The following is a 20976-nucleotide window of genomic DNA, read 5'->3' as shown; positions in this document are numbered from 1 at the left end:
ATATACTTTTTAATTCTATGGGCCAGGATTTTGTTAAGGACTTTTGCTTCCATATTCATAAGATATATTGATCTATAGTTTTCTCTCTTGGTTCTGCCTTGCCTTGTTTTGGTGGCTTCCACTTCCTAAACAACATGCCTCTGGAAACTCCTTGAACTTTGATAAAAGTCAATAGTTCTAGAAACGTTTCAGGCCTTTTGTTCATAGGTGCGCTGTGAGTCATGCTCAACTCAAAGGCAATCAACAATAACAACAGCTTTCATTATAGAATGACTCTAGGAGTGTTCCTTCTTTTTGTATTCTTTGAAATAATTTGACTAGATCTGGTGCTTTTTCTTTTCTGAATGTTTGGTAGAATTCAGCCATGAAGCCATCTGGGCCAGTAAGTCTTTAGTAGGGGAAGTCTTTTTATGACATGTTCAATTTCCTCTTTTGCCATGGGTCTGTTAAAGTGTTCTACATCTGTCCATGTCAATCTGGATAGAATGTGAGTTTCTAGGAACTTGTCCCTTTCCTTTATGTTTTCAAATTTTCAGAGTATAGCTTTTCATAATATTCTGATAGTATCGATTTAGTTTCATCTCATTCTGTTGTGGTGTCACCTCTTTCATTTCTTATCTGAGTTCTTTGTGTCTTCCCTTTTTTTCTTTTGTTAAGTTTGCCAGTAGTTTGTCTATCTTATTGACTCTTTCAAATAGTTAGCTCCTGCTCTTGATGGCTTTAACTGGTTTTGTTTTCTAACTCACTGATTTCAGCTTTTGTCCTTAGATCTTCCTTTCATCTAGAAGCTGTTGGGTTAGATTGTTGCTCTTTTTCTACTTGATGTGAGTGTTAAGTCATCAATTTTACTTCTTTCTTATTTTTTGTGTTGCTATGAACTGCCTCCTGAGATCGGCCTTATCTATATTCCAGAGGTTTTGATATGTCCTTTTTCATTTGTTTTATGGAACATTATTTTTTTTTTCTTCTATAATTCAACTGTGCTCTAGCAGGGTATTATTTAGCTTTCATGTGGGTAGTTTTGAAAGCTTTATCCTCTTGTGAGTAATTTCTAGTTTTATGGCATTGTGGTCTGAAAAGATACTTTGTTATTTTAATGGTTTTGAATTTGTTGAGGCTTGCTTTGTATCAGACTATATGATCAATTCTGGAGAATGTGTCATGTGCACTTGAGAAGAAAGTAAATTGATTTTTAGTTGGATGTAGTACCCTGAAGGCTTATGCAGCACCCTCATGCTGACACTTGACTTTAGTTTTTGTCCAGAGGAGAGGAGCTCTCTGACTGTTGCACATTGGTGTATCCATTCTCTCCCACTACTTTACAGCTTTTAGTAGCAAAGAGACTGTCTGTTTGGAAAAGTGTAACAGTTAGGGAAAGACAGAAGGAGACAGGGACCCAAAGGCTTGATGTCCAGTAAGCTCAGTGTAAAGAGACCTAGTGAAATTCTAACTTCATTGCTAGGACCCTCCTGGTCTGACTTGCATTTACTCCCTTGTCTCTCCTACTGCCAAAAGACAGCATCCTCTGAGCTCTTAGCAGCAGCCATGAGGATTTTGGAGCTCCTGGGGCGGGTCTGCAAAGAGTCCCTGATTGTGCCCAGCAGCCTGACAAAGAAATGGATCACTTGGACTAGGTGGTTTAAAAGGATCATTGTTGATTGGGATGGTTTCAGTTTCGGGTTACAGAAAGATAGGTTTTACCTGCAAAGAGGAAATAACGCACAAAATCCTGAAATTTAGTAAAATTTAATTTGGCTTGTATACTAAGGAACACTGTAAGTTCATTTCCTTCCTTCCTTCCTTCCAACCTACCTTCCTTCCTTCCTTCCTTCCTTCCTTCCTTCCTTCCTTCCTTCCCTCCATTCCTTCCCTTCCTTTCCTTTCTCATATGCTAACCAGTTATCACAAAGAAACAAAGAAATATTGTACTTATTGTTATTTCAACTTCAAATTAGTATGCAAACTCGGGTTTTCTTGTGAAATCGCAAGAAAGAATGAAATTTCAAGGAACGTCCCAAGGCCCAATGGGTTTCACCTGGTGACTTTTGCATGCTCTGTATGTTAGTTCTTAAGAGTGCAAACTGGAGAAGTTTGTCTCCAGAAAGAAGAGATTATTCTCAAGCCTCACCCAAAAAATATAAGATCTGCTAATAGCAACTTTGAGACAATGTTGGTATCTTTTTTTTTTTAATGCCATGTTTTATTTGCTGATTAATGGTCAAAAGGCAATGTAATTTATTTTCAAGTATTTTCTTGAAAGTCTGTGCTCATAAAAATCATGAAAAGTTGGAAAGTGTTAAATCACTGAAACTTTAAATATATCTTACACAATCTTGTTTGTACAAAAATACAAGTTAAATACAAACATAAAGCAATCATGATAATTTTATGCAAATCTGTTTTATGTGATCTTCAGTTATATATAAAAATTTCTCAGCTCTGTTATTTGTGAAAAGATCAAAACCAGATTGAATTACTATCTATTGGCAAAGGGCCCTAAAAAGCTTACTTTAACATTAATCTTTTACATAGTTAGGTGTGTTTCCTAATTTGAGATCGCCTATGCACTGGAAAAAATGAAAAGATGAAAGGGCAGTATGTCCACAAACCAACAAATAATTTGGCTGTAATGTATCATAAAACACAAAGAAACCTCACACATCTATACAATAAACATTATGTATTACATATACATACACATACACACACACATGTGCACGCATGTGCACATACACACATTCTCACTCTCCTGCACCTTCACACAAGTGTATATGTGCACACATGCCCATATACACATGTACACACTCATACAGTCATAAACAAATCCTAGTAAGGTGTTGCTTCCAGTTCAATATTCAGGTTGGCATTTTTTCTTACTTCATCAAATGAATAGCTTTTTGTCACTTTTCCATTCTTGAAGACAGTGTGAAGAAGATCATGACCATATTCTTCAAGATCTCCTTTTCCTTCTTCAAGTGTTACAAAATTCCCTGCTGGTGTCCTATGTAAAAATAATCGACCTTTTTTTGATCTTTTGTTGGGATCAGCAACTGGATCCTTGAAGACATTAATCCCAAGGCCATTGGTTACAACATAACTCCATTTGAAGGAACAATTTAAGAGATCTCTTGTTAACTTCTGTAGCAAAGCTCCACCAGAACCAAAGGACACATTTTCAATACTCCACTTTTTTTGCTTCATGCCTTCAACAATCTCTTGTAAGGTATTAATATCTACTCCATCTCATTGAATAACTCTAAGGTAAGGTGTCAGCAATTTGTAGCCTTTTGAGTTCTCTGTAACGGGGAACTTCTTGCCTAAAATATCCAAAACCTTTAAAACAGTGTCAAGAGGATTTCCAGAATCAGGTCTGATTATTAATGGTGCCTCTGTACTTCTTGATACTATTAAATGTCTTAGATCTTCACCCCATATTTTCTCACACGTATTATAAATGTCATAGCTATCGCTGACCACAGATACACAGATACAGGCACTGATGAAAACTGTGTGACTATGTGTTCAAAAGCATCTTTTTCATGGTCTTTCCCCCAGGCTGTTATGGTGCTGTGTTCTGCAGCTGGAACAGAATAACCTGGAACAGGATCTTTTGTTCCATAGTATTTCTTAATTAAAGCAATCCCTGCTACTGTATCTGTTTCTTTGAAGTTAACCAAATGAGCAGAGGCCCCTATGCCAGCAGTCTCTTGGGAAGAGACTCCTCTGTACCCAAAATCATGCAATTTATATTCCAGACCATCTAAGTTACCAGAAGTTTCTAATAAATATTTGGCCAGTATTTTCTTCTGCTCTCTTGAATTTGTTGCCACTGTGATTGGATACCAAGACTGAACAAGAATAGTCTCAATCCAATTCGTAAGCCAGTAACATTCTGGGTCTGTGTTTTCCACTGTGAAGAGAACGTTTCCTCTGGGAACGACAGAGCCCTCTGGAACAGCTTTTATTTCTATTGGAAGATGCCCATCATATCTCTCAAGAATGTAATTCCATCCTTTCTCATTGAAAACATCATCTTGGAAATGCTCTTTGTAGACTTCTTTGGCTTCCTGGATTTTCTCTTTGGTCACTACTTTACCTTTTAAGTACTTATTCAGAATGTACTGCAACCCATAAAATACTGTTTCCTCGTATTTCACCTTCCTTCCTTTGGAGTTTTCTGTCTTTTTTTCTCGGCATTCAAAGTAAGAATAAACTTGGCTTGTGTTGGGTGTGTTTATAATGGGTAACCTAACTGACCCGGTCCCCGGGCGAATCCTGACCCAAGCCCCGTCCGGATGGGCGTGCACCGCACAGGGAGCCCCCGCCCCGAGCCGCCCACCGCGCGCCGAGCTCCGGGGTACCAGCAGGTGGACAGGCGGCGCCTGCCGCGGGCCCCTGATGTTGGTATCTTAAAAACGGAAATGGAAATTGTTAACGATTTCATCTTACTTGGATCCACAATCAGTACCTTTGGTACCAGCAACCAGAAGATCAAGAGATGTATTATATTGTGAAAGCCTGCAAATTTGTTCCTCCAAGTAACTGAGGAACAATGGTATCTGTCAGTTTGAAGACTAAGGTGTGCCTGACTCGGGCCACGGTCTTTTCAATCACTTGCTATGTATCTAAGAGTTGGACAATGAATAAGGATGACAGAAGAATTGATTTCTTAGAGTTGTAGTATCGGAGAAGAATATTGATTATCTCATGAACTGTCAAAAGAACAAACGGATATATCTTGAAGAAATACCGCCAGAGTCCTGCTTGGAGGCAAAGATGACAAAGCTTTGTCTCACATACTTTGAGCATATTGCTGCAAGAGGCTATTTCTTGGAAAAGGACATAATTATTGGAAAAGGGGGAGAGAAAGAGAAGACCTTTAACCAGTTGAATTGACATCGTAACTGCAGCAATAAGCTGAAGTATGTCAGAGATGATGGCACAGGAAAGGACAGGGTTCAGATCTGTTGTTTATAGGGTCATTATGAGTGGTACTCAACTCCATAGCACCTAAAAACAACAATAGCAGCTTATCTCAGTTTGCTACATTTCCTCCACCCAGGTAGGTAGCATTTCCTAATAAGTGTCCTGCTTCTCACATGACTATCTACTCAGCTATCAATGCAGATTTATGACCAGCCAACTCTTCCTGAGTCTGATTCAGATACTGGGGTTAAAACAAAGGAAATATATTGCCAATGTTATGGAACATCAAAGGATAGAGCAGAGCCCCAAAAGAAATTTGTCTCTTTCATCGGCGGGTGCGATATGAAAGTGTGGTCTTCTAAAACTATAAATGAATGTTAAACAGCCATATTAGGGCTGTCATTACTCAACTTATTCCTGTTGTTGACCCACTAGTGGTTTTCAGAAGCTGTAAGTGCACAGGAGAAGATTGCCCATCTCCCCTCCCACCCCCGAGAACCACTGGCGGATTCGAACCAACAGAGAGGCGCAGCCTTTGAGTTAGCAAGGAAACTCCCTGTGGACTGCGTCACCAGGCATCCTAAATCCCAGGACCTTACTATGTAAAGCAGGTTTCCTCTAACTTGGTGAACAAAGCTTAGTGGACACAAAAAGAACCTTACAGTAAATGAATCAATCTGCTTTAAAAGTTAGTGAGTAGAAACTAGACAAAACACAATAACTTTTTTTACAATTAACATTTTAGATAGATTTTTATGTAAGGCCAGAACCAGTCTGAATTTTAAAAAAGTATTTTATTTTATATTGGGGTTGCTTACAAAGTTCGTATACATTGTGTTTCACACTATTCTTCATTCACACTGTGTTTTATATGATCATTCTGTGTATTACGTTTTAGAAAATGAATCATCATTGGACCATGCTCATCATTACCTTGTCTTTTTGGGTCCTTACCGAATCTTTCCCATTTCCTTTATTGCCTCCCTTTACTCACCAAATTGTGCAGCCCTGTGATTTTGCCTCTATCCATTTTACCCCTTTCTCATGCCTTTTCTCCCCTTGAGTGTCCATATGTTTTAGGACTTATGCTTCTATTTTACCATAATTGTTTTATGTAGTGTTTGTTCTTATGAGATTGAGTTCACTCAGCATAATGCTCACCAGTCTATCCCAAGTTATGTAGTATTTTTTGAAATTGTTGTTCCTATCACTTCTCGGCCTTTTGGCTAAGATCAAGTGAAATTGTTGTTCCTGAGTGCTGCACAGTACTCCATTGCGTGAATGTACACAGTTTCAGAATCCATTCAGTGGTTGGATATTTGGACTGTGTCCATGTTCTTGCGATGGTGAATAATGTTGCCATGAACATTGGTGCACAAATCTCCCTTTGTGTCTCAGTTCTAATTTCCTTGGCGTATGTTCCTCATAGTGCAATAAATGCAAACTGTCTTCTAAAGTGGTTGTACCATTTTATAATCCAACCAATAGGGCATAAGAGTTCTCACCTCTTCACATCGTCTCCCACATTTATTGCTTGCTGCCCAGCTAAACTTTGCCACAGCTACTGAGGTGAGATAGTATTTCACTGTGGTTTTCATTTGCATCTCTCCTATTGCCAATTATTTTGAGCATTTCTTCATGTGTCTCTTGGGCATCCAAATGTCATCTAGTGTGAAAAGTCTTTCCATGTCTTTTGCCCATTTCATAATTGGGTTATCAGTCTTTTTCATTTGGGGACCCAAGAGCATTCTGTAAACTTCTGTTATGAGACTCGTGTCTGAGATGGTATTGCCAAATGTTTTTCCCATTCAATAGATTTTCTTTTCACCCTATTGAAAAATGTTTTTGATGTGCATGACCTTTAATCTTTAGAAAGTCCCATTCACCAGTATTATCTTCTTCAGACTGTCCATTTCTGGCTGTATTTGTCAGCCTTTTTATACCATAGACTAGGCCTGTTAAGCTTGGTTCCAGTTTTTCTCTTATAAACTTTATGGCTTGGGGCTTTACTTCCAGTTCTCTGATATACCTTGAGTTGATTTTGGGTATGTTGTGAGATGTGGATCCTGTTTCAGGTTTCTGCAGGTACCAGTTCAGTCTTGCCAGTACCATTTGCTGAAGAGGTTGTCATTTCCCCATTTGATAAGTTTTGTTTCCTTATCGATTATCAGTTGACCATAGACAGAGAAGTCCATTTAGGGTTCTCAAATCTGTTCCATTTGTCTATGTGCCTGTCATTGTACCAGTACCATGCTGTTTTGGTTGTTACTGCTGTGTAGTAGGTTTTGAGGTCAGGGAGTACTATGCCTCCCACTTCATATTTGTCTTTCAAAAGTGCTTTTAGCAGCAGTTTTTATCTAAAATCTATATACAGCAGTGGGACAGTGTTTTATTTACTTAACAATCCACCTTTTAAACTCCTTATTAACACTCAAGGGAGGTTCAATTTGGTTTATTTGCAGATAATAATTAACTTACAGAGTTCCAGAGGTCAACATTTTTTTTTTGATAGTGCAATATTTCGTAGATGTGTGTGTACGTGCTATCCACAACCCATCAGCCAAGTTGGCAACTTCTGTCATTCCTCATGTTGCAACACCCTTCCATGCAGAGAAGAAAATTGCATAAAATATTTCATAACTTGTTGTACGTCCTTTTCCAGATTTTTTCTGTCACTATATGAAAGAGTATTCCATTTCTTACAAAACAAAAAGCACAATAACAAGCACAACAAACAATGCTTTCCTTCTTTTCTGCCAGAAACCATACACTTTCATTGGTTCTGAAACTGGATTGAAGTTGAATATTGTACAAACCTGTATCGACTTGATTTCACAGCTCTGTGTGATCCTCTTATCTTCCATTGTCCTAAGAAGTGTGTTGTGCCAGCCCCTGGCAGAGAATACCAGCTTAAGCAACATGGCCTTGTCACAGAATCTGCAGTACAATTCAGGTACCAGTAAGACCATTTAAAAACTTTTAGGTCTTGTAACTACACTGGAGATAGATTTGGAAGACAGGGTTACTCCAGGACAGCTTTCTAAAGGCCAAGGTGTATCACAAAACGTACAGTGAATATATAGTATAAATGAGATGCTAGATTATGAAGATATTTAATGCACATGTGAAAGTAGACCAAACAAAGTAACCCAAGGCTGATGCTGAGTCTGACTTGTAGTGACCCGGCAGGTTGAGATATAGGTCGGTTCTGACTCGATGATAAGTAACTACGAAGGCAACAACTACAGAGAGTGAAAAGAGAGATGAATAAAAGAACTGGGTTGATCTTGAAGCAGGAGTTAAATCTGCAGAAATGTAAAGCAGCTGCTCTAGAAAGAACTATTTGGCACTCAGTGATTATTTAATGCACATTGAAGGCAAATGTGATGATATCAGAGGACATATGAATGGAGGAAGCATAGAGGCCAATTTGATTTCTATGAAGCTTCTCATCCAGAATACATGGAAAGCACAGTTACTAAGCTTCCAGGAGTTTTAGTCCTTAATGTCAAAGATACTTCTTTCATTTTCTCTAAAAAAAGCCCTGCAAGGAACTCTGATGGCATAATCCACAGAGTATTTCAACTAACAGAAAGGCCAGGTTAGCAGTTCAAATCCACTAGGATTTGAATCCACCTTCAAGAGAAAAATCGTTTCCTCTCTTATAGTAACCCAGTGGAGGGTCACAAAGAGGATCAACTTGATGGCTATTAGTGAGTGAAAAGAATATGAGTCTCACGATGCTCACTCCTAAACAGCTTGGGGAGCCCTGGTCGCCTAGGGGTGAATTGTGTTGCTAAGCCAAAGGCACAGGGATTAAAGCTACCAGCCGCTCCACAGAAGAAAGATGGGCAATCTCCTCCCTTGCAACTGCAAATCTGCTATAGGGTCGACTATGAGTCAGTTCTGGGCTTGATGGTACATAACAACAACAACAAGAGCAACAAGCATCTTTATGGCATTTTGAGGGCTTCAAAACATCCCATTCTTGTCTGGCCCTCTGCTGAGAATTTACTTTCCCACCTACATGTATTACATCAGAGGCAATATGTAAACAAGATCCCCTTTGTGATTCTTAACAAATATCTACGTATGTATAAAAATACCTATGTATTTGTTAACACGTAGACTCTGGTTGATGAAATCTGGAGTAGAAATGCAAATTCTCAGCCACGAGTTGACTCAAAATGAACTGGTTTGAAAACCTTGGACATTTTCAATTAAATTCTCTCAAAAATTTTCCTTCAACTCTATCAACAAAATTGCTCTGAGATCATGAGCATTACACGACCAGTGTTCATCACATTCCTGGGACCTACTCTGTATAGCAATGAAGGGAACTCTAAGTCTTTGCCTTCACATTGAATCTGGCTTACTTACATTACTGAGCAATTGGAGAAAGAGTATGGGTAAGCAACCTCAGTCTCTTCAGCTGTCGGGAAGATGTTGGTGTCAATAGAATTTGATTGGTCATGGAGATTCAGGTTTAGAGTTCAAATAGATCAAAGGTTACTGTCAGGTTCCCAGAGGGAGAAGTTTCAATTACAAAGGAAAAAGACATGGAGTCTTTGTGATGGAAAGAATATCACTGCCAGGGTTAAGTGGGTTAAAAATCAAGTTTCTATGCCAAGACAATAAAACAGCAGAACAATAACCTTTTCTATGCCAAGAAAATAAAACAGCAGAACAATAATCTTTTCAACAAATGGTGCTGAGAAAAGTCATTATCTACATATAAAACAAAACAAAACAAAAACTTTTGAATTCTACTTTATACCTCATCCAAAAAACGATTAAAAAATTGGATTAAAGAAATCTAAAAGCTAAAACTGTTAACACTCTTAGGGAAAAAAAGAAGAATAAATCTTTGTGATCGTACGACTATTCTTTATTTAGATATGACATCAGAAGTAACACAAGTAAAGACAAAATATTTTTAAATATTCTCAGTTTGAGATGTTAGTGAAATTGAAATCCTGTTAATGCTATTTGACTTGTTAGTATTTTTTTTTTCCTTTTTATCACTACATAACACTAACATATTATTAGGTGCTATGGGATCATGTCCAACTCATGGTAGCCCTGTATATACAACAGAACAACACACTGTCTGGTCCTGCCCCATTATCACAATCTGTGCTTTGTTTAAACTCATTTCTGCCCATATTACTGGGGGCCTTTTCCTTTTTTTGCTGACCCTTTACCAGTCTGAGAACTGTTCGTTCCTGAAAACATATCTAAAGAACATAGGATGAAGTTTCATCTTCTTTATTTACTGTGCAACTTTTGCATGCATATAAAACCTAAAAAAAACCCTTCATTGCCATCAAATTGCAATTGATCCCCAGCTGGCCCTCCAGTGGGTTTTTAGAGTCTATAAGTCATATGGGAGGAGATTGCTCAGTTCTTCCTTAGAGCTGTTGATAGATGGAACTGCTCAGAGATATGTGCCATCACGGAGTCAGTAATGCAGCTTTCTATGGATTATACCATCAGAGCTCATATGAGGCAAGTGAAAATACTACGGCTTGCATGGATCAGGTATTTGTCAGTCCTAAAAATTTAACCTTATTTTTTTCTCTTTCAACACTTTGAAGATGTGTTTTTTAGATTTTCGTACGCTGATAGGGCATTTAGTTTTGTGACTGTCTTCCATGGATGTTGATTGTGGATCCAAGTGAAATGAGATCCTCGGCAACTTCAGTCTTCTTTCTATTTGTCATGGTGTTCCTTACTTATCCATTTGTGGGGATTTTTATTTTCTTGGTGCTAAAATGTGAAGAAGGTTCTTCGGTAAGTGCTTTATATTATCTTCACTTTCAGCAAGCAAAAGTTGTGACAACTGCTTTGTTGTTGTTATGTACTTGTTGTTGTACTTGTTGTTATGAGTTCAAACTGACTCATAGCTGACCTCCAGTGAGTTTCCAGGGCAGTAAACCACATGCAGGGAGATTGCTTATCTTTCTTCCTAGGAACAGCTGGTCCATTTGAACTTGAGCCTTTAATTGGCAGCTTAACTCTTTACCACCTGCATACTCCAGGCCTCCTTCCATCCTTTATATAGCTCAGCTTGTATTGTCAATAAAATCCACACACTAAACAATGGTGGCCGAAATGCTTTCTTTAGATTCTTTCATAAAAGTGAAGTTACGTGAAATTTTAGGTAAATAATTATTTTATTTTAAAAATTAAGGTTGGATACATTATTTGTTAGTATTTTAGAAAATTACTTTTGTTATATTAATGCTATGGATAGTGTATAGTTAAAGTATTATTGCAGTATTGTTGTTTTTATGTGCTGTTGAGTCACCTGTGACTCATAGTAATCCTATGTATGACAGCCCTAAACCCTACTCTATCCTGTGACAACCTCACAGACTCTGACACATGTACCCCCATTACCCCGGTCACTGAATCAATCCGCCTCACAGAGGGTCTTCCTCTCTTACGCTCTCCCTCCACCCTCCCAAGCATGACATCATTCTCCAAGAACTGGTCACTCCTTGCAACATGTCCAAAGTATTCAGATAAAGCTTCAGAATCCTTGTCTCCAAGGAGCAGCCTGGTTTAACCCTCTCCAGGATGAACCTGTTTGTTTTCTTAGCAGTCCATGGTATATTCAATATTCTTCTCCAACACCACAGCTCAAAGGCATCAATTCTCCTTCTATCCTCCCTAGTCATTGTCCAACTCTGACACAGAGCAAGTGATCGCAAAAACCATGGCCTGTATCAGACACACCTTAGTCTCCAGAGTGACACCATTGCTCTTCAGTACTTTGGAGAGGGCCCTAACAGCTGACTTTTCCATGGGGATACATCTTTTAATTTCCTGGATGCTGATGTCAAGAGTGTTGACTGTGGAGCCAAGCAAACTAAAGCTGTGAACAATTTCAGTCTCTTCACCATCCATCCTGAAGCTGCCAATTGGCCCAGGGGCAGAAAGAAATCTGCACAGGCAGAGAACTGGGACAGCACAAAGGGCCTCGGAAATCTCCACCCACCTCACAGGTAAAGGAGACACAGTACTTGTTACTATGTGAATTTTTAAAATTTATCTGTTTATGACAATTTATCTTGTTTATTGCCATTTGTCCCAATTCAAGAACAGTACTGTTTGTAAAACACTAGATTAATGCTTTTTGTTGAATGTAAAGTTCAACTGAAAAGTTCATGATTAGCAAATAATCTGAATGGCTCAAAACGGCCAGGGCGCTCCATTTGAAGAAGTAAGTTATGCCATCTGTAAGCACATGTATTATTATAAATGTAGTATCTTCCTTTGTCATTATTAACAATATTAAATAATTTAGGCCATATTTGTTTTCAAGTATTTCATATCAGAAAAATCTCATGAGTAGTAAAGTTAGACTTTTCTACAGTTAAAACCTAAAAAACTCATTGCCTTTACGTTGAAACTGGCTCATAGCTGATTCACCAATAGGTATTTGGGAGGCTGTAATTTATAGAGGAGAGGTCTCTCACAGCAAACTTTCTCAATGTAAGCAGTCTTTTAATTTTTTGGCTGCTGGTGCCAAGATTGTTGATTGTGGAGCCAAGCAAACTAAAGCTGTTTACAATCTCAGTCTCTTCATTCATCACAAGGCTGCTAATTGGCCCAGTGGTGAGAATCTTTGTTTTCTTGATGTTGAGCTTAAATCCATATTTAAGGTTGCATGTAGTCCTTGACTTTCTGCAGTGTTTCAGGTCCTCCTCAGTTTCAGCAAGCAGGGCTGTGTCATTTGCATAATGCAGATTGTTGATGAATCTTCCTCCAATCCTGATACCACATTTCTCCATACAGAGCCCAGACTCACGGATAATCTGTTCTGCATATAGATTGAAAGATAAGACACATCCCTGGCATACACCCTTCCCAATTTTGAACCAAGCAGTGTTCCCTTGCTCTGTTCTGATGACTGCCTCCTGGTCCAAGTATAGGTTTCACATTAGCACAATCAAATGTTCTGGGATTCCCATTCTTCTCACAGTTAGTCACAGTTTGTTGTGGTCCACACAGTCAAACGCCATTGCATAGTCAATGAAACACATAAACATTCCTCTGGTACTCCTTGCCTTCGGCCGAGATCCATCTAACATTAGCTACAATATCCCTAGTACCACCTCTTCTAAACCCAGCATGCTCTTCTGTCAATAAAAAACGTATTGTGTTGGGAAAGTCTTCTGTCAGAGATCTCTCCAAAGTACTGAAGAGCAATGATAGTCCTACAAGCTATGGTCTTTGCAATCACTTGTTGTTCATCAGAGAGCTGGACAATGATGATAGAAGGAGAATTTGATACCTTGAGCTGTGGTATTGGAGAAGAGTATTCAATATACCATGGACTGCTAAGAGAATGAATAGGTTCATCCTGGAGAAGGTGAAGCCAGGCTGCTCTTTGGAGGCAAGGATTCTGAAGCTTCATTTGACATACTTTAGACGTGATGCAAGGAGACACCAGTCCTTGGAGAGGGACATCATGCTTGGGAGAGTAGAGGGATGGCACAGGAGAGAAGACCCTGGATGTGATGGATTCAGTGACTAGGGTAATGGGGATAAGTGTGTCAGAGACAATGAGATTGGCCCAGGATAGAGCAGGATTTAGGGCTGTTGTACATAAGGTTGCTATGAGTCGCAGGCCACTTGACAGCACATAACAACAACAGCAATTCACAGAGAGCTCTGATTGCCTAGTGGCAAGAAGCTGTGCTGCAATCCAGAAGGCACACAGTTCAAGGCCACCAGCAGCTCCACGGGAGAAGGATGGACAATCTCCCCACCACCACCACCCAATGCGGTTAACTGCATTTGAAAACCTGCTGGAGGGTCACTTATAGGTCAGTTCTGCTCAACAGTACATAACAACAACAATAATTCACACAGGAGGAGTTGTGCAGTCTGTCTCCAGAGGAGCTAGTGGTGGATTAAAAACATCAGAGAAGTGATACCTTTGGGTTAGCAACCAGATTCCCTATGGATTACTTCACTAGAGCTCCCTTGGAAGAATTAAGTGACTGAATATAAATAACAAAAATATTTCTACTCGAAGCTCTACACCTGTGGTTATTGAACAATTTAGTTACTTAGTTTTATTCCTAATGATAAAATTAATGATTTTTCACATTCCTGAATTATCTTTTTTTGTCAAACACTATATCAACATTTTAATAAAATGTTATAATGTCTGTCTCACATATTATAATTTCCAACAAATTTTTATCATATAAAAGAAAATGGATGGGATTAAAAAAAATAAGTTCTCCCAATATATTTAAAATAGAGATCGTTTCACATACAATCATTTCAGTAAACCATTTACTGTGGTATTTATTCAAAGAGTAGATTTATATACTAGGGAAATAATACACACACTTCATCATAATTCCTAGCATTGAGCTCTTAGAGTAATAACATAACTTTTAAATTAATGAAAGAGAAAGTGGTATCAATTAAATGACAAGATTTATTCTTTTTCCTTCCTACCACAGTTAGGAAATTAAAGTTAATACATAATTGGGAAGTACTATTTCGTTTTTCAAATTATCAAACTATATTCTGATAGTTCCTGTGTCAAATATTATTCTCAAATTCTTCATGAACTTAACAGAAAACAAAATTTGCATGGTTTTGCTAAATATTATAATTGACATACAACAAACTGTACTTATTTAAAGTTTAGAATTTGATAAGTTTTTTATGCTTTTTTTAGATTTTATTTTAATAATTTTAATGAATATTTACAGAGATTTCAGATTTCCATTCATTCATTGTTGCACTTTTCTCCCTGCCCCGCCCCACCCCAGTTTGCTCCTCTCTTTGAAAAGCAAAAGAAAAATTCTTTCTTTGATATGCAATCCCTTCGCACCCCTCCCACTGCCCCAAGTACACTCCACTATGTAAACCTTAATTGTGAACTCTTGTGATAACCATAATACCCTATCATACATCGCTTTTGAATTACATATATAATGTTGTTGTTAGGTGCTTTTGAGTAGAGTGTGACTCATAGCTACTTTAGGAACAACAGATCTGACTCTGTCCTATTCTGTGCCATCCTCGACATTCCTGACACACTTGAGCCCCTTTCACAGTCACAGTGTTAATCTATCTTGTTTGGGGTTCTCTCTCTCTCTCTCTCTCTCTCTCTCTCTCTCTCTCTCTCTCTTTTTCCCAGAAATCATCAATCATTCCTAGGAAATAGCTACCATTGCTTTAATGTACTATCAAGTTAGAACTGACCCATAGCCGATCCTCCAATGGGTTTTCAGAAGTAGTTTATCACATGAAAGGAGACTGCCTATCTTTCTCCCACAAAATTACTGTTGGATTCAAACCATATGCCTTGAGTTGGCAGTGCAACTCCTTACCACGAAGCCATGAGACCTCCCTGATAATTAGAATTTGAGGGAATTAATGTATTACAATGTCTAAGGAACCCCTTATTGTATATTGTTATTCCCTTCACCCATCTTCTCTTATTATCAAATTTGCCCTTTCCCCAATTAATCTGTAGTGCATACCCTGTTCCAGAGGATATTGTTGGTTGTAATACGCGTAATATCTGATCCTCAATTCATTTCAGATTGACCTTCCCTTCACCTAATCCAGTCCAAGAATTATCTATCCATTCTTTTCCTGCTCTCCTTGTCTCACAACCCCACAACCATCAACAGGAGAGCAAACAATAAGTGTTAGCAAGAATGCGGAGACATTGAAACACTTATGCAGTGCTGGTAAGAATGTAAAATGGTAAGACAACGATGGAGAGCTGTATAGGCTTCCTCAAAAAAGGTAAAAATAGGAATATATGATCCAGCCATCCTACTACTGGGAATATACCCTGGAGAAATCAAAGCTGCAACGTAAACAGAAAGGGAGCTCTGGTGACTTAGTGGCAAGAAGCTGTACTGCAATCCCAAAAGCATGTGGTTCGAGGCCACCAGAGGCTCTGCCAGAGAAAGATAGACAATCTTCCTGTGAAATTAACTGACTCTGAAAACTTGCTGGATGGTCAGTTATGAGTTGGTTCTTACTCTGCAGTACACAGCAACAACAACATAAACAAGTGAATGCACACCAGTGTTCATTATAGCAGTATTTACAATAACTAAGAGCCATGTTCCCAGAGAAAATGAAGAAGCTATGATGCATTCACATAATGGAGTAATTTGCAGCATTGAAAAACAATCAACTCTTCAAACACTACACAACATCGATGAGTCTGAACTTGCTGAGTGAAATAACTCAGGCAAAAAAGGACAAATACTGTATAAGTAAAAAAAATGGGCAGAGTTCTTATCTCTAACCAGAAACATTTCTTTTTCATGCAATATATATTTATTAAGGGTCCACAGTGTTCCAGGTATTGTTTCTTGGTTAAGATTGAGATTAAATGTTCAGCTAAAACAAATGGGGTCTAGATCCTTATATTATTTTTGTTTTATCAAAAAGGCAGATAATAACAAGTAAGTGTACAAAAATGTATAAAACCACAACTCTTTGTTATATTATAGAAGAAAGATAACTCTATACTGTTTTGTATTGATTGTACCTCAAAGCATTTTTTTATTTTCACCTTTAAATCTGGAGCTCTTCAAAATTGTCTCTCAAGGCCTTTGTCATATATATGGAAATCTACACTTCACATTTAAAATAAGACACAGCTTTTACTTAAATACAGCTTTTACATGAAAATAGCTTCTAATATCTGAACTTGACAAAAAACCTGATAACTAGTAAACACATTTTACAAATTATTTTCTTGATATTGGCTCAAAAGCTTACATTGGTCCAAAACCTCTGTAAATGTCTATTAAAATGAATAATAATAAAAAAGGAAAATCTCAGCTTTTGTTTTAACTTGTCATTTTAGTTGGTCTTTCAGGGAGGAAAAGTTGTGATAATGAGGTATAAAGTATTTAAGAGGGAAAGAAACCCCTTGTGCCTATTAAAATTACAATTGAGCATAGTATGAAACAAGAAATAATCGAAATACTGTAGCTTTCAAATATGACGTATTCATCAATTGTATTTCAGTCTTTTGGATGATCTATGCCTCTGCTCGATGGCTCATAATTCACTAAAGAGTATTCCAGATTTTTTGGAAAAAGTCACAACATTGTTAGGGGGTTTTTTGCCTCTAACCTCTGAAAGTCTCAGAAACAACGTTTGCTGGAAAGAGGGATAATTTATCCTTGTATTGTCTCATCAGCTCTGAATGCTGAGGAAATCTACCAGGGAAAGAGAATCAATACTTCATCCAGGGTTACATTTTAGCATTTGCCCCAAAGAAAAGATGACTAAGGAAGAAAAATGAAAATAAATACACTTTTAAAATGACAGAAATGGAATAAAATAACTTCAAATTCAAGGTTTATGGAACCGGAGACACTGAAAGTAGGAGGGCAAGTGAACTACTTCCAAATGTGAGAGCAGAGGAACTGCATACTCGGTGTCATTCCACTTGCCTGTGTCAAAATCTGAATGTAAGCTCCTTCTTCATCTGTATCCTGAACCTTTAAGATAGCTTTAACCCAATACAGAGCATCAATTCCAACTCATAGTGACCCTGTAAAACAGAATTACACCTATAGAAAACCCAGGGTTGTAATTTTCACATAAGCAGATCGACAGGCCTACCTTTCTTACTTTTGGTTAGCAATCAAGTACATAATCACTGTGTTGTTAAGTGTCTTTCAGTCACCAACAACTGATAGAGGCCATACAAACTATAGTTTTGTATAGTTTTGTATGCCCTGTTTTGGTCTATCTTCAAGATTTCTGCCTACTGTTAACAGTTGGTGAGTGCAAATATATTGCAACTGCCAATGCATCTCCTTGAGGAATGGTACCATCATCACCTCATAAACTGAAATGCACTAAAGTCAAGTGGAACCAATTCATAGCTGATTTGGTTTCTGAAGAGATTGCCCATCTTTATTCCCTGGAGTAGCTGGTAGATATGAACAGCCAGAGGAGCTAGTGTTACCAGGGCAATATTCTATGGAATAAGCCACCAGAGTTTTAGGGCTCCTTTAAGTAACCTTATTGTGTATCATTGAGTCAGAATTGATTTGGAGCTAACTCTACAGGAGGTTTTATAGGCCATAAATAATACATAAGGAGATTGCCCATTCTTCTGTGGAGCAGCTGGTAGATTCGAATCACATGCCTTTGGGATTGCAGCACAGCTTCTTACCTCTAGCCCACCAGAGTTCTCTAGAGTAACTTTAGCTTCTGAAATCTGAATTTCTTTTCTTCCTGTTGCTGAATTCATGCAATTCTAATGCCAACTTTCAGTCCATACATTTAGAAACCATATACCCAAGTTGTTGCCTGCATAGTCTCTCCAAATTTTCCATGTCCATTGGCTTAATTCTTTGCTGAGACTTATCTTACTTGGTAAATATGAGAAATAAGTTTGAATATAGAGGAACATGCAGATCAGCAGAGATGACAGTAATGAAGGCACAAGATGAAAGGGAGTTATTGTAGACTCCAGGACCTGGGATCAAAATTGAGCTTTGAAAAGAATTTTGCAGTGATAACAGAACACGAGCATGGATTAGTGGTAAGAGACCAAGTTGGAGGTGACAAGGATCAATTGAATGAGCAGAGGAAATGGTGAATCAGTTTGAATGTAATATGAGAAAATTTTAGTAAAGCTTATGGGTCCATGGAGAGTAAAGGCCAATAGTCTCATTAGCTTTGTTGTTGTTATGTGCCATCGAGTCTCTTGTGACTCATAGGGACCCTATGTACAAGAGCCCTAAACGCCGTTCTATCCTGTGCCAACCTCGCTGTCTCAAACACACTCATTCCCACCACTCCACTCACAGAATCGATCCATCTCATCGAGGGTCTTCCTCTTCTGCGCTGTCCCTCCACTCTCCCAAACATGATGTCCCTCTCCAAGTCCGCCTTGAAACATGCCCAAAGTATGTCAGACGAAGCTTCAGAAACAAAATATAGTGATAAGAAGAGCTACAGATAAATTTGTAATTGAACTTAGTTAGATGTTGAATTAGAATTGAATCAGAAACTATATATTGAATTGAATAATGAGTCAGAAATTCTGACATAGAATGGAAGTTACCTTGTTCAAGGGGTGGGGTTGTGGTGACTTAGGGTGGTAAATATGGGTAGAGCTTTCTGTAGTCTTAAAAAATATATAGGACTACTCAAACTCCTTCACCAACATATGAAAAGAGCAGAATTAGACAGACCGTGTTTCAAACTTAGTTCCAGCCCATTCTAGTTGTGTGATCTTGGGTTTTTAATGAATTGTAAAACAAAACCTCCTGTTAACTTACTGGGTTAGCATGCAGTCTCTGCAAACAATATGTAAGCTAATACAGGATTTTATTTATGGGTTCTGAGGGACTTATTGCAAGAATGTTCTTAAGTAATACTGGTTAAATACCTAGTTCATTAAAGTTCAGCTGCAGTCAATACAAAACCACAAAACAGCAAAGCTTTAAACAAAGTGGAAATTTTAGTTTTTAGATAAAAGGAACCTGAAAATAAGACCCAAACTGTATTCAGAAATGCAAAGTCCCCCCCTTTTTAAAAAATATTTTTTGATTGGGGTTTTAATGAAAGTTTACAGAAAACTTGTATTTTCATTCTTTTATGCCTCTGTTGCCCCAGTTGGCTAGCATATAGGTTGCATATTAAAGGTTACATCATAGCCCTAGGTGACTGCTATGGTGTCAGTCATAGCATTCATGTTGAAAGTTGGTAGGAGGAATGAAGATGTAAGAACCAAGGGACCTCTGCACATGAAATCAGATCCACTTATGCATCTAATCCTGACGTCTCACATAAAAATTCTTTTGTTGGCTAGAAATTAGTCAAACAGGCCCATTGTGTGTAGAAAACATTTGGAGCTCAGGTACCAAAGAAGAAAGGTTGTATTTGAAAACAGGCAACAAACAGTCTATGGAACACTTTTCTATCAATATATTTATATATTAAGAAAATCTGTTTCAGTGTTGCATTATTAAAATCCTGGCATTCTTCATGGGCAGAGTAATAAAACAACACTTTGTTCAAATTGTATGTTTAAATATTTACTAGTAAAAAGGTTGGCTTCAACTTGGAAACGTGCCGTATGAAACAGGTTTTTAAAATGCTGGAGCTTGGAAAAGTACTCATTGAATGATAATTGAACAGTAGTAAATTGACTAAGTAGACAATAGAAAAGAGAATTAATTAATGAGGTAGGAAATTTATTATGAAGAGTAAATCCTGACTACAAGTGAATAGAAACTTCTAGGTAGGAACAAGCCTTCAAAAAGCAGTGGATAAAGTAATAGCACACAATGATCCTCTCAAGATTACTTTTTTTGTTTAAAACAAAAAAGAGAAAAGGAAAAATATTTGAGATTTATGAAAAAACATTACATAAGAGTGTTTTCGGATGATCGCTTTCTCAGATTCAGAGTGACCTGATGGGAAACAGTTGACATTCTCTATCAGCTGGATAGAGAATTTCTAGGAGTAGACTATCATCTCTAACCTGCACAGGGGCAGTGAGTTTAGACTGCTGAACTTTTAGAAAGCAGCCAATCACTTAATCATTGTGGCACCAGAGCTCCATAATATAAATATAAAGCTTTCTTAATTTTTCCAATGTCAGTGGCCTTAAACTAAAATTTTGGGGAAAAAAAGAAATTATTTAATCTAGCCAATTTCATTTGGAATGGCAAGGATAGGTTAAATTATGTTACATACATACACTTCAAGATGCATTGATAATAATGGGCGACTGGGAGGCAAAAGTTGGGAACAGGGAAGAAGGATCAGTAGCTGGAAAACATGGGCTCGATGAGAGTAATGAGGCAGAGATAGAGTTCTGCACATTCAATGATTTATTAATTGCAAATACCTTTTATAAAAGACATAAACGTAGACTATACACATGGATATCACCTGATGGTATGCATAGGAATCAAATAGATTACATTTGTGGAAAGACTCGGTGGAGAAGCTCAAGATCAGCAGTGAAAACCAGGCCAGGTGCTTATTGTGGGACGGACACCCAACTAC

The 20976-nt window shown here is 37.9% G+C and overlaps 1 pseudogene; it reads right to left on the bottom strand.

Moving 5' to 3' along the window:
- Positions 1 to 2826: 2826 nt before the first annotated feature.
- On the bottom strand, positions 2827 to 7790 carry LOC102848613 (annotated as a pseudogene).
- Between the last annotated feature and the right edge of the window lie 13186 nt (positions 7791 to 20976).

The sequence above is a fragment of the Elephantulus edwardii genome, unplaced genomic scaffold (genome assembly GCF_000299155.1).
Source record: "Elephantulus edwardii isolate Elephantulus edwardi_28Jun2011 unplaced genomic scaffold, EleEdw1.0 scaffold00222, whole genome shotgun sequence".
NCBI classification, from domain to species: domain Eukaryota; kingdom Metazoa; phylum Chordata; class Mammalia; order Macroscelidea; family Macroscelididae; genus Elephantulus; species Elephantulus edwardii.
This window is presented reverse-complemented; position numbering and strand designations above follow the sequence as displayed.